Source organism: Lactuca virosa, chromosome 1 (assembly GCF_052849685.1).
Source record: "Lactuca virosa cultivar CGN04683 chromosome 1, Lactuca_virosa_CGN04683_v6, whole genome shotgun sequence".
NCBI classification, from domain to species: domain Eukaryota; kingdom Viridiplantae; phylum Streptophyta; class Magnoliopsida; order Asterales; family Asteraceae; genus Lactuca; species Lactuca virosa.
In genome coordinates this window covers 262,664,436-262,674,122 of record NC_136426.1, presented here as the reverse complement: position 1 = coordinate 262,674,122, position 9,687 = coordinate 262,664,436, and the positions used below count along the sequence as shown (strand labels likewise).

Here is a 9,687-nt window from a genome sequence, read left to right as displayed (position 1 = left end):
GTTCCAAAAATACGAAGACCATGAACCATGAAACGGAGGCCACCCGAGCATAGAAATAGCAAGAAAGAAAAAAAAACAAAAAAAAACCGCACGTAAAATCTAAAAAAACGCAAACGGACAACGAAAAAGGGGGGTGCAACACGAGGACTTCCCAGGGGGTCACCCATCCTAGTACTACTCTCGCCCAAGCACGCTTAACTGCGGAGTTCTGATGGGATCCGGTGCATTAGTGCTGGTATGATCTCACCCAAAATACTATCCATGCTTATTGCTTGTATGTTTTAAAAGACGCAGAAACTCCTTTGTTTTCGTACGCGAGGCGTGGGACCCACGTGACCGATCAGCTCCGTTCCAAAAATACGAAGACCATCAACCATGAAGCGGAGGCCACCCGAGCATAGAAATAGCAAGAAAGAAAAAAAAACAAAAAAAACCGCACGTAAAATCTAAAAAAACGCAAACGGACAACGAAAAAGGGGGTGCAACACGAGGACTTCCCATGGGGTCACCCATCCTAGTATTACTCTCGCCCAAGCACGCTTAACTGCGGAGTTCTGATGGGATCCGGTGCATTAGTGCTGGTATGATCGCACCCGAAATACTGTCCATGCTTATTGCTTGTATGTCTTAAAAGACACAGAACCTCCTTTGTTTTCGTACGCGAGGCGTGGGACCCACGTGACCGATCGGCTCCGTTCCAAAAATACGAAGACCATGAACCATGAAACGGAGGCCACCCGAGCATAGAAATAGCAAGAAAAAAAAACAAAAAAAAACCGCACGTAAAATCTAAAAAAACGCAAACGGACAACGAAAAAGTGGGGGTGCAACACGAGGACTTCCCAGGGGGTCACCCATCCTAGTACTACTCTCGCCCAAGCACGCTTAACTGCGGAGTTCTGATGGGATCCGGTGCATTAGTGCTGGTATGATCGCACCCGAAATACTATCCATGCTTATTGCTTGTATGTCTTAAAAGACGCAGAACCTCCTTTGTTTTCGTACGCGAGACGTGGGACCCACGTGACCGATCGGCTCCGTTCCAAAAATACGAAGACCATGAACCATGAAACGGAGGCCACCCGAGCATAGAAATAGCAAGAAAGAAAAAAAAAACAAAAAAAAAACCGCACGTAAAATCTAAAAAAACGCAAACGGACAACGAAAAAGGGGGGTGCAACACGAGGACTTCCCATGGGGTCACCCATCCTAGTACTACTCTCGCCCAAGCACGCTTAACTGCGGAGTTCTGATGGGATCCGGTGCATTAGTGGTGGTATGATCGCACCCGAAATACTGTCCATGCTTATTGCTTGTATGTCTTAAAAGACACAGAACCTCCTTTGTTTTCGTACGCGAGGCGTGGGACCCACGTGACCGATCGGCTCCGTTCCAAAAATACGAAAACCATCAACCATGAAGCGGAGGCCACCCGAGCATAGAAATAGCAAGAAAGAAAAAAAAACAAAAAAAAACCGCACGTAAAATCTAAAAAAACGCAAACGGACAACGAAAAAGGGGGGTGCAACACGAAGACTTCCCAGGGGGTCACCCATCCTAGTACTACTCTCGCCCAAGCACGCTTAACTGCGGAGTTCTGATAGGATCCGGTGCATTAGTGCTGGTATGATCGCACCCGAAATACTATCCATGCTTATTGCTTGTATGTCTTAAAAGACACAGAACCTCCTTTGTTTTCGTACGCGAGGCGTGGGACCCACGTGACCGATCGGCTCCGTTCCAAAAATACGAAAACCATCAACCATGAAGCGGAGGCCACCCGAGCATAGAAATAGCAAGAAAGAAAAAAAAACAAAAAAAAACCGCACGTAAAATCTAAAAAAACGCAAACGGACAACGAAAAAGGGGGGTGCAACACGAAGACTTCCCAGGGGGTCACCCATCCTAGTACTACTCTCGCCCAAGCACGCTTAACTGCGGAGTTCTGATAGGATCCGGTGCATTAGTGCTGGTATGATCGCACCCGAAATACTATCCATGCTTATTGCTTGTATGTCTTAAAAGACGCAGAACCTCCTTTGTTTTCGTACGCGAGGCGTGGGACCCACGTGACCGATCGGCTCCGTTCCAAAAATACGAAGACCATGAACAATGAAACGGAGGCCACCCGAGCATAGAAATAGCAAGAAAGAAAAAAAAAACAAAAAAAAACCGCACGTAAAATCTAAAAAAACGCAAACGGACAACGAAAAAGGGGGGTGCAACACGAGGACTTCCCAGGGGGTCACCCATCCTAGTACTACTCTCGCCCAAGCACGCTTAACTGCGGAGTTCTGATGGGATCCGGTGCATTAGTGCTGGTATGATCGCACCCGAAATACTATCCATGCTTATTGCTTGTATGTCTTAAAAGACGCAGAACCTCCTTTGTTTTCGTACGCGAGGCGTGGGACCCACGTGACCGATCGGCTCCGTTCCAAAAATACGAAGACCATGAACCATGAAACGGAGGCCACCCGAGCATAGAAATAGCAAGAAAGAAAAAAAAACAAAAAAAAAACCGCACGTAAAATCTAAAAAAACGCAAACGGACAACGAAAAAGGGGGGTGCAACACGAGGACTTCCCAGGGGGTCACCCATCCTAGTACCACTCTCGCCCAAGCACGCTTAACTGCGGAGTTCTGATGGGATCCGGTGCATTAGTGCTGGTATGATCGCACCCGAAATACTATCCATGCTTATTGCTTGTATGTCTTAAAAGACGCAGAACCTCCTTTGTTTTCGTACGCGAGGCGTGGGACCCACGTGACCGATCGGCTCCGTTCCAAAAATACGAAGACCATGAACCATGAAACGGAGGCCACCCGAGCATAGAAATAGCAAGAAAGAAAAAAAAACAAAAAAAAACCGCACGTAAAATCTAAAAAAACGCAAACGGACAACGAAAAAGGGGGGTGCAACACGAAGACTTCCCAGGGGGTCACCCATCCTAGTACTACTCTCGCCCAAGCACGCTTAACTGCGGAGTTCTGATAGGATCCGGTGCATTAGTGCTGGTATGATCGCACCCGAAATACTATCCATGCTTATTGCTTGTATGTTTTAAAAGACGCAGAAACTCCTTTGTTTTCGTACGCGAGGCGTGGGACCCACGTGACCGATCAGCTCCGTTCCAAAAATACGAAGACCATCAACCATGAAGCGGAGGCCACCCGAGCATAGAAATAGCAAGAAAGAAAAAAAAACAAAAAAAAAAACCGCACGTAAAATCTAAAAAAACGCAAACGGACAACGAAAAAGGGTGTGCAACACGAGGACTTCCCATGGGGTCACCCATCCTAGTACTACTCTCGCCCAAGCACGCTTAACTGCGGAGTTCTGATGGGATCCGGTGCATTAGTGCTGGTATGATCGCACCCGAAATACTGTCCATGCTTATTGCTTGTATGTCTTAAAAGACACAGAACCTCCTTTGTTTTCGTACGCGAGGCGTGGGACCCACGTGACCGATCGGCTCCGTTCCAAAAATACGAAGACCATGAACCATGAAACGGAGGCCACCCGAGCATAGAAATAGCAAGAAAAAAAAAACAAAAAAAAACCGCACGTAAAATCTAAAAAAACGCAAACGGACAACGAAAAAGTGGGGGTGCAACACGAGGACTTCCCAGGGGGTCACCCATCCTAGTACTACTCTCGCCCAAGCACGCTTAACTGCGGAGTTCTGATGGGATCCGGTGCATTAGTGCTGGTATGATCGCACCCGAAATACTATCCATGCTTATTGCTTGTATGTCTTAAAAGACGCAGAACCTCCTTTGTTTTCGTACGCGAGACGTGGGACCCACGTGACCGATCGGCTCCGTTCCAAAAATACGAAGACCATGAACCATGAAACGGAGGCCACCCGAGCATAGAAATAGCAAGAAAGAAAAAAAAAAAACAAAAAAAAAACCGCACGTAAAATCTAAAAAAACGCAAACGGACAACGAAAAAGGGGGGTGCAACACGAGGACTTCCCATGGGGTCACCCATCCTAGTACTACTCTCGCCCAAGCACGCTTAACTGCGGAGTTCTGATGGGATCCGGTGCATTAGTGGTGGTATGATCGCACCCGAAATACTGTCCATGCTTATTGCTTGTATGTCTTAAAAGACACAGAACCTCCTTTGTTTTCGTACGCGAGGCGTGGGACCCACGTGACCGATCGGCTCCGTTCCAAAAATACGAAAACCATCAACCATGAAGCGGAGGCCACCCGAGCATAGAAATAGCAAGAAAGAAAAAAAAACAAAAAAAAAACGCACGTAAAATCTAAAAAAACGCAAACGGACAACGAAAAAGGGGGGTGCAACACGAAGACTTCCCAGGGGGTCACCCATCCTAGTACTACTCTCGCCCAAGCACGCTTAACTGCGGAGTTCTGATAGGATCCGGTGCATTAGTGCTGGTATGATCGCACCCGAAATACTATCCATGCTTATTGCTTGTATGTCTTAAAAGACGCAGAACCTCCTTTGTTTTCGTACGCGAGGCGTGGGACCCACGTGACCGATCGGCTCCGTTCCAAAAATACGAAGACCATGAACCATGAAGCGGAGGCCACCCGAGCATAGAAATAGCAAGAAAGAAAAAAAAACAAAAAAAAACCGCACGTAAAATCTAAAAAAACGCAAACGGACAACGAAAAAGGGGGGTGCAACACGAGGACTTCCCAGGGGGTCACCCATCCTAGTACTACTCTCGCCCAAGCACGCTTAACTGCGGAGTTCTGATGGGATCCGGTGCATTAGTGCTGGTATGATCGCACCCGAAATACTATCCATGCTTATTGCTTGTATGTCTTAAAAGACGCAGAACCTCCTTTGTTTTCGTACGCGAGGCGTGGGACCCACGTGACCGATCGGTTCCGTTCCAAAAATACGAAGACCATGAACCATGAAACGGAGGCCACCCGAGCATAGAAATAGCAAGAAAGAAAAAAAAAACAAAAAAAAAACCGCACGTAAAATCTAAAAAAACGCAAACGGACAACGAAAAAGGGGGGTGCAACACGAGGACTTCCCAGGGGGTCACCCATCCTAGTACTACTCTCGCCCAAGCACACTTAACTGCGGAGTTCTGATGGGATCCGGTGCATTAGTGCTGGTATGATCGCACCCGAAATACTATCCATGCTTATTGCTTGTATGTCTTAAAAGACGCAGAACCTCCTTTGTTTTCGTACGCGAGGCGTGGGACCCACGTGACCGATCGGCTCCGTTCCAAAAATACGAAGACCATGAACAATGAAACGGAGGCCACCCGAGGATAGAAATAGCAAGAAAGAAAAAAAAAACAAAAAAAAACCGCACGTAAAATCTAAAAAAACGCAAACGGACAACGAAAAAGGGGGGTGCAACACGAGGACTTCCCAGGGGGCCACCCATCCTAGTACTACTCTCGCCCAAGCACGCTTAACTGCGGAGTTCTGATGGGATCCGGTGCATTAGTGCTGATATGATCGCACCCGAAATACTATCCATGCTTATTGCTTGTATGTCTTAAAAGACGCAGAACCTCCTTTGTTTTCGTACGCGAGGCGTGGGACCCACGTGACCGATCGGCCCCGTTCCAAAAATACGAAGACCATGAACCATGAAACGGAGGCCACCCGAGCATAGAAATAGCAAGAAAGAAAAAAAAACAAAAAAAAAAACCGCACGTAAAATCTAAAAAAACGCAAACGGACAACGAAAAAGGGGGGTGCAACACGAGGACTTCCCAGGGGGTCACCCATCCTAGTACCACTCTCGCCCAAGCACGCTTAACTGCGGAGTTCTGATGGGATCCGGTGCATTAGTGCTGGTATGATCGCACCCGAAATACTATCCATGCTTATTGCTTGTATGTCTTAAAAGACGCAGAACCTCCTTTGTTTTCGTACGCGAGGCGTGGGACCCACGTGACCGATCGGCTCCGTTCCAAAAATACGAAGACCATGAACCATGAAACGGAGGCCACCCGAGCATAGAAATAGCAAGAAAGAAAAAAAAACAAAAAAAAACCGCACGTAAAATCTAAAAAAACGCAAACGGACAACGAAAAAGGGGGGTGCAACACGAGGACTTCCCAGGGGGTCACCCATCCTAGTACTACTCTCGCCCAAGCACGCTTAACTGCGGAGTTCTGATGGGATCCGGTGCATTAGTGCTGGTATGATCTCACCCAAAATACTATCCATGCTTATTGCTTGTATGTTTTAAAAGACGCAGAAACTCCTTTGTTTTCGTACGCGAGGCGTGGGACCCACGTGACCGATCAGCTCCGTTCCAAAAATACGAAGACCATCTACCATGAAGCGGAGGCCACCCGAGCATAGAAATAGCTAGAAAGAAAAAAAAACAAAAAAAAAACCGCACGTAAAATCTAAAAAAACGCAAACGGACAACGAAAAAGGGGGTGCAACACGAGGACTTCCCATGGGGTCACCCATCCTAGTACTACTCTCGCCCAAGCATGCTTAACTGCGGAGTTCTGATGGGATCCGGTGCATTAGTGCTGGTATGATCGCACCCGAAATACTGTCCATGCTTATTGCTTGTATGTCTTAAAAGACACAGAACCTCCTTTGTTTTCGTACGCGAGGCGTGGGACCCACGTGACCGATCGGCTCCGTTCCAAAAATACGAAGACCATGAACCATGAAACGGAGGCCACCCGAGCATAGAAATAGCAAGAAAAAAAAAACAAAAAAAAACCGCACGTAAAATCTAAAAAAACGCAAACGGACAACGAAAAAGTGGGGGTGCAACACGAGGACTTCCCAGGGGGTCACCCATCCTAGTACTACTCTCGCCCAAGCACGCTTAACTGCGGAGTTCTGATGGGATCCGGTGCATTAGTGCTGGTATGATCGCACCCGAAATACTATCCATGCTTATTGCTTGTATGTCTTAAAAGACGCAGAACCTCCTTTGTTTTCGTACGCGAGACGTGGGACCCACGTGACCGATCGGCTCCGTTCCAAAAATACGAAGACCATGAACCATGAAACGGAGGCCACCCGAGCATAGAAATAGCAAGAAAGAAAAAAAAAACAAAAAAAAAACCGCACGTAAAATCTAAAAAAACGCAAACGGACAACGAAAAAGGGGGGTGCAACACGAGGACTTCCCATGGGGTCACCCATCCTAGTACTACTCTCGCCCAAGCACGCTTAACTGCGGAGTTCTGATGGGATCCGGTGCATTAGTGGTGGTATGATCGCACCCGAAATACTGTCCATGCTTATTGCTTGTATGTCTTAAAAGACACAGAACCTCCTTTGTTTTCGTACGCGAGGCGTGGGACCCACGTGACCGATCGGCTCCGTTCCAAAAATACGAAAACCATCAACCATGAAGCGGAGGCCACCCGAGCATAGAAATAGCAAGAAAGAAAAAAAAACAAAAAAAAACCGCACGTAAAATCTAAAAAAACGCAAACGGACAACGAAAAAGGGGGGTGCAACACGAAGACTTCCCAGGGGGTCACCCATCCTAGTACTACTCTCGCCCAAGCACGCTTAACTGCGGAGTTCTGATAGGATCCGGTGCATTAGTGCTGGTATGATCGCACCCGAAATACTATCCATGCTTATTGCTTGTATGTCTTAAAAGACGCAGAACCTCCTTTGTTTTCGTACGCGAGGCGTGGGACCCACGTGACCGATCGGCTCCGTTCCAAAAATACGAAGACCATGAACCATGAAGCGGAGGCCACCCGAGCATAGAAATAGCAAGAAAGAAAAAAAAACAAAAAAAACCGCACGTAAAATCTAAAAAAACGCAAACGGACAACGAAAAAGGGGGGTGCAACACGAGTACTTCCCAGGGGGTCACCCATCCTAGTACTACTCTCGCCCAAGCACGCTTAACTGCGGAGTTCTGATGGGATCCGGTGCATTAGTGCTGGTATGATCGCACCCGAAATACTATCCATGCTTATTGCTTGTATGTCTTAAAAGACGCAGAACCTCCTTTGTTTTCGTACGCGAGGCGTGGGACCCACGTGACCGATCGGCTCCGTTCCAAAAATACGAAGACCATGAACCATGAAACGGAGGCCACCCGAGCATAGAAATTGCAAGAAAGAAAAAAAACAAAAAAAAAACCGCACGTAAAATCTAAAAAAACGCAAACGGACAACGAAAAAGGGGGGTGCAACACGAGGACTTCCCAGGGGGTCACCCATCCTAGTACCATTCTCGCCCAAGCACGCTTAACTGCGGAGTTCTGATGGGATCCGGTGCATTAGTGCTGGTATGATCGCACCCGAAATACTATCCATGCTTATTGCTTGTATGTCTTAAAAGACGCAGAACCTCCTTTGTTTTCGTACGCGAGGCGTGGGACCCACGTGACCGATAGGCTCCGTTCCAAAAATACGAAGACCATGAACCATGAAACGGAGGCCACCCGAGCATAGAAATAGCAAGAAAGAAAAAAAAACAAAAAAAAAAAACGCACGTAAAATCTAAAAAAACGCAAACGGACAACGAAAAAGGGGGGTGCAACACGAGGACTTCCCAGGGGGTCACCCATCCTAGTACCACTCTCGCCCAAGCACGCTTAACTGCGGAGTTCTGATGGGATCCGGTGCATTAGTGCTGGTATGATCGCACCCGAAATACTATCCATGCTTATTGCTTGTATGTCTTAAAAGACGCAGAACCTCCTTTGTTTTCGTACGCGAGGCGTGGGACCCACGTGACCGATCGGTTCCGTTCCAAAAATACGAAGACCATGAACCATGAAACGGAGGCCACCCGAGCATAGAAATAGCAAGAAAGAAAAAAAAACAAAAAAAAACCGCACGTAAAATCTAAAAAAACGCAAACGGACAACGAAAAAGGGGGGTGCAACACGAGGACTTCCCAGGGGGTCACCCATCCTAGTACTACTCTCGCCCAAGCACGCTTAACTGCGGAGTTCTGATGGGATCCGGTGCATTAGTGCTGGTATGATCTCACCCAAAATACTATCCATGCTTATTGCTTGTATGTCTTAAAAGACGCAGAAACTCCTTTGTTTTCGTACGCGAGGCATGGGACCCACGTGACCGATCAGCTCCGTTCCAAAAATACGAAGACCATCAACCATGAAGCGGAGGCCACCCGAGCATAGAAATAGCAAGAAAGAAAAAAAAACAAAAAAAAACCGCACGTAAAATCTAAAAAAACGCAAACGGACAACGAAAAAGGGGGGTGCAACACGAGGACTTCCCAGGGGGTCACCCATCCTAGTACTACTCTCGCCCAAGCACGCTTAACTGCGGAGTTCTGATGGGATCCGGTGCATTAGTGCTGGTATGATCGCACCCGAAATACTGTCCATGCTTATTGCTTGTATGTCTTAAAAGACACAGAACCTCCTTTGTTTTCGTACGCGAGGCGTGGGACCCACGTGACCGATCGGCTCCGTTCCAAAAATACGAAGACCATGAACCATGAAACGGAGGCCACCCGAGCATAGAAATAGCAAGAAAGAAAAAAAAACAAAAAAAAAACCGCACGTAAAATCTAAAAAAACGCAAACGGACAACGAAAAAGGGGGGTGCAACACGAGGACTTCCCAGGGGGTCACCCATCCTAGTACCACTCTCGCCCAAGCACGCTTAACTGCGGAGTTCTGATGGGATCCGGTGCATTAGTGCTGGTATGATCGCACCCGAAATACTATCCATGCTTATTGCTTGTATGTCT

General features: G+C 47.4%; 28 non-coding genes across 28 annotated transcripts; all 28 read right to left on the bottom strand.

The window, feature by feature from the left end:
• Positions 1-130: 130 nt before the first annotated feature.
• Positions 131-249, bottom strand: LOC145144170 (5S ribosomal RNA). The gene has a single exon (XR_013725187.1). It is a non-coding gene; the product is annotated as a 5S ribosomal RNA (ribosomal RNA).
• Positions 250-476: 227 nt separating this feature from the next.
• On the bottom strand, positions 477-595 carry LOC145140970 (5S ribosomal RNA). The gene has a single exon (XR_013722380.1). It is a non-coding gene; the product is annotated as a 5S ribosomal RNA (ribosomal RNA).
• Positions 596-821: 226 nt separating this feature from the next.
• Positions 822-940, bottom strand: LOC145144609 (5S ribosomal RNA). Its single transcript, XR_013725619.1, has one exon. It is a non-coding gene; the product is annotated as a 5S ribosomal RNA (ribosomal RNA).
• A 231-nt stretch (positions 941-1,171) lies between these two features.
• LOC145145329 (5S ribosomal RNA) lies at positions 1,172-1,290 on the bottom strand. The gene has a single exon (XR_013726307.1). It is a non-coding gene; the product is annotated as a 5S ribosomal RNA (ribosomal RNA).
• A 229-nt stretch (positions 1,291-1,519) lies between these two features.
• Positions 1,520-1,638, bottom strand: LOC145145781 (5S ribosomal RNA). The gene has a single exon (XR_013726738.1). It is a non-coding gene; the product is annotated as a 5S ribosomal RNA (ribosomal RNA).
• Positions 1,639-1,867: 229 nt separating this feature from the next.
• LOC145145780 (5S ribosomal RNA) lies at positions 1,868-1,986 on the bottom strand. The gene has a single exon (XR_013726737.1). It is a non-coding gene; the product is annotated as a 5S ribosomal RNA (ribosomal RNA).
• Positions 1,987-2,216: 230 nt separating this feature from the next.
• Positions 2,217-2,335, bottom strand: LOC145144597 (5S ribosomal RNA). The gene has a single exon (XR_013725608.1). It is a non-coding gene; the product is annotated as a 5S ribosomal RNA (ribosomal RNA).
• A 230-nt stretch (positions 2,336-2,565) lies between these two features.
• LOC145155299 (5S ribosomal RNA) lies at positions 2,566-2,684 on the bottom strand. The gene has a single exon (XR_013735747.1). It is a non-coding gene; the product is annotated as a 5S ribosomal RNA (ribosomal RNA).
• A 229-nt stretch (positions 2,685-2,913) lies between these two features.
• On the bottom strand, positions 2,914-3,032 carry LOC145145778 (5S ribosomal RNA). The gene has a single exon (XR_013726736.1). It is a non-coding gene; the product is annotated as a 5S ribosomal RNA (ribosomal RNA).
• A 230-nt stretch (positions 3,033-3,262) lies between these two features.
• LOC145156095 (5S ribosomal RNA) lies at positions 3,263-3,381 on the bottom strand. The gene has a single exon (XR_013736520.1). It is a non-coding gene; the product is annotated as a 5S ribosomal RNA (ribosomal RNA).
• A 227-nt stretch (positions 3,382-3,608) lies between these two features.
• On the bottom strand, positions 3,609-3,727 carry LOC145144586 (5S ribosomal RNA). The gene has a single exon (XR_013725597.1). It is a non-coding gene; the product is annotated as a 5S ribosomal RNA (ribosomal RNA).
• Positions 3,728-3,960: 233 nt separating this feature from the next.
• Positions 3,961-4,079, bottom strand: LOC145145328 (5S ribosomal RNA). The gene has a single exon (XR_013726306.1). It is a non-coding gene; the product is annotated as a 5S ribosomal RNA (ribosomal RNA).
• Positions 4,080-4,308: 229 nt separating this feature from the next.
• Positions 4,309-4,427, bottom strand: LOC145145777 (5S ribosomal RNA). Its single transcript, XR_013726735.1, has one exon. It is a non-coding gene; the product is annotated as a 5S ribosomal RNA (ribosomal RNA).
• Positions 4,428-4,656: 229 nt separating this feature from the next.
• Positions 4,657-4,775, bottom strand: LOC145144574 (5S ribosomal RNA). The gene has a single exon (XR_013725585.1). It is a non-coding gene; the product is annotated as a 5S ribosomal RNA (ribosomal RNA).
• Positions 4,776-5,006: 231 nt separating this feature from the next.
• Positions 5,007-5,125, bottom strand: LOC145154029 (5S ribosomal RNA). Its single transcript, XR_013734515.1, has one exon. It is a non-coding gene; the product is annotated as a 5S ribosomal RNA (ribosomal RNA).
• A 230-nt stretch (positions 5,126-5,355) lies between these two features.
• Positions 5,356-5,474, bottom strand: LOC145144218 (5S ribosomal RNA). The gene has a single exon (XR_013725232.1). It is a non-coding gene; the product is annotated as a 5S ribosomal RNA (ribosomal RNA).
• A 231-nt stretch (positions 5,475-5,705) lies between these two features.
• Positions 5,706-5,824, bottom strand: LOC145155298 (5S ribosomal RNA). The gene has a single exon (XR_013735746.1). It is a non-coding gene; the product is annotated as a 5S ribosomal RNA (ribosomal RNA).
• Positions 5,825-6,053: 229 nt separating this feature from the next.
• Positions 6,054-6,172, bottom strand: LOC145144169 (5S ribosomal RNA). The gene has a single exon (XR_013725186.1). It is a non-coding gene; the product is annotated as a 5S ribosomal RNA (ribosomal RNA).
• A 229-nt stretch (positions 6,173-6,401) lies between these two features.
• Positions 6,402-6,520, bottom strand: LOC145140135 (5S ribosomal RNA). Its single transcript, XR_013722089.1, has one exon. It is a non-coding gene; the product is annotated as a 5S ribosomal RNA (ribosomal RNA).
• A 227-nt stretch (positions 6,521-6,747) lies between these two features.
• Positions 6,748-6,866, bottom strand: LOC145144562 (5S ribosomal RNA). Its single transcript, XR_013725574.1, has one exon. It is a non-coding gene; the product is annotated as a 5S ribosomal RNA (ribosomal RNA).
• Positions 6,867-7,097: 231 nt separating this feature from the next.
• Positions 7,098-7,216, bottom strand: LOC145145326 (5S ribosomal RNA). Its single transcript, XR_013726305.1, has one exon. It is a non-coding gene; the product is annotated as a 5S ribosomal RNA (ribosomal RNA).
• Positions 7,217-7,445: 229 nt separating this feature from the next.
• Positions 7,446-7,564, bottom strand: LOC145145776 (5S ribosomal RNA). The gene has a single exon (XR_013726734.1). It is a non-coding gene; the product is annotated as a 5S ribosomal RNA (ribosomal RNA).
• Positions 7,565-7,792: 228 nt separating this feature from the next.
• LOC145154187 (5S ribosomal RNA) lies at positions 7,793-7,911 on the bottom strand. Its single transcript, XR_013734672.1, has one exon. It is a non-coding gene; the product is annotated as a 5S ribosomal RNA (ribosomal RNA).
• A 229-nt stretch (positions 7,912-8,140) lies between these two features.
• Positions 8,141-8,259, bottom strand: LOC145138985 (5S ribosomal RNA). Its single transcript, XR_013721806.1, has one exon. It is a non-coding gene; the product is annotated as a 5S ribosomal RNA (ribosomal RNA).
• Positions 8,260-8,490: 231 nt separating this feature from the next.
• On the bottom strand, positions 8,491-8,609 carry LOC145155297 (5S ribosomal RNA). Its single transcript, XR_013735745.1, has one exon. It is a non-coding gene; the product is annotated as a 5S ribosomal RNA (ribosomal RNA).
• A 229-nt stretch (positions 8,610-8,838) lies between these two features.
• Positions 8,839-8,957, bottom strand: LOC145144168 (5S ribosomal RNA). Its single transcript, XR_013725184.1, has one exon. It is a non-coding gene; the product is annotated as a 5S ribosomal RNA (ribosomal RNA).
• A 229-nt stretch (positions 8,958-9,186) lies between these two features.
• LOC145144549 (5S ribosomal RNA) lies at positions 9,187-9,305 on the bottom strand. Its single transcript, XR_013725562.1, has one exon. It is a non-coding gene; the product is annotated as a 5S ribosomal RNA (ribosomal RNA).
• A 230-nt stretch (positions 9,306-9,535) lies between these two features.
• Positions 9,536-9,654, bottom strand: LOC145155296 (5S ribosomal RNA). The gene has a single exon (XR_013735744.1). It is a non-coding gene; the product is annotated as a 5S ribosomal RNA (ribosomal RNA).
• Between the last annotated feature and the right edge of the window lie 33 nt (positions 9,655-9,687).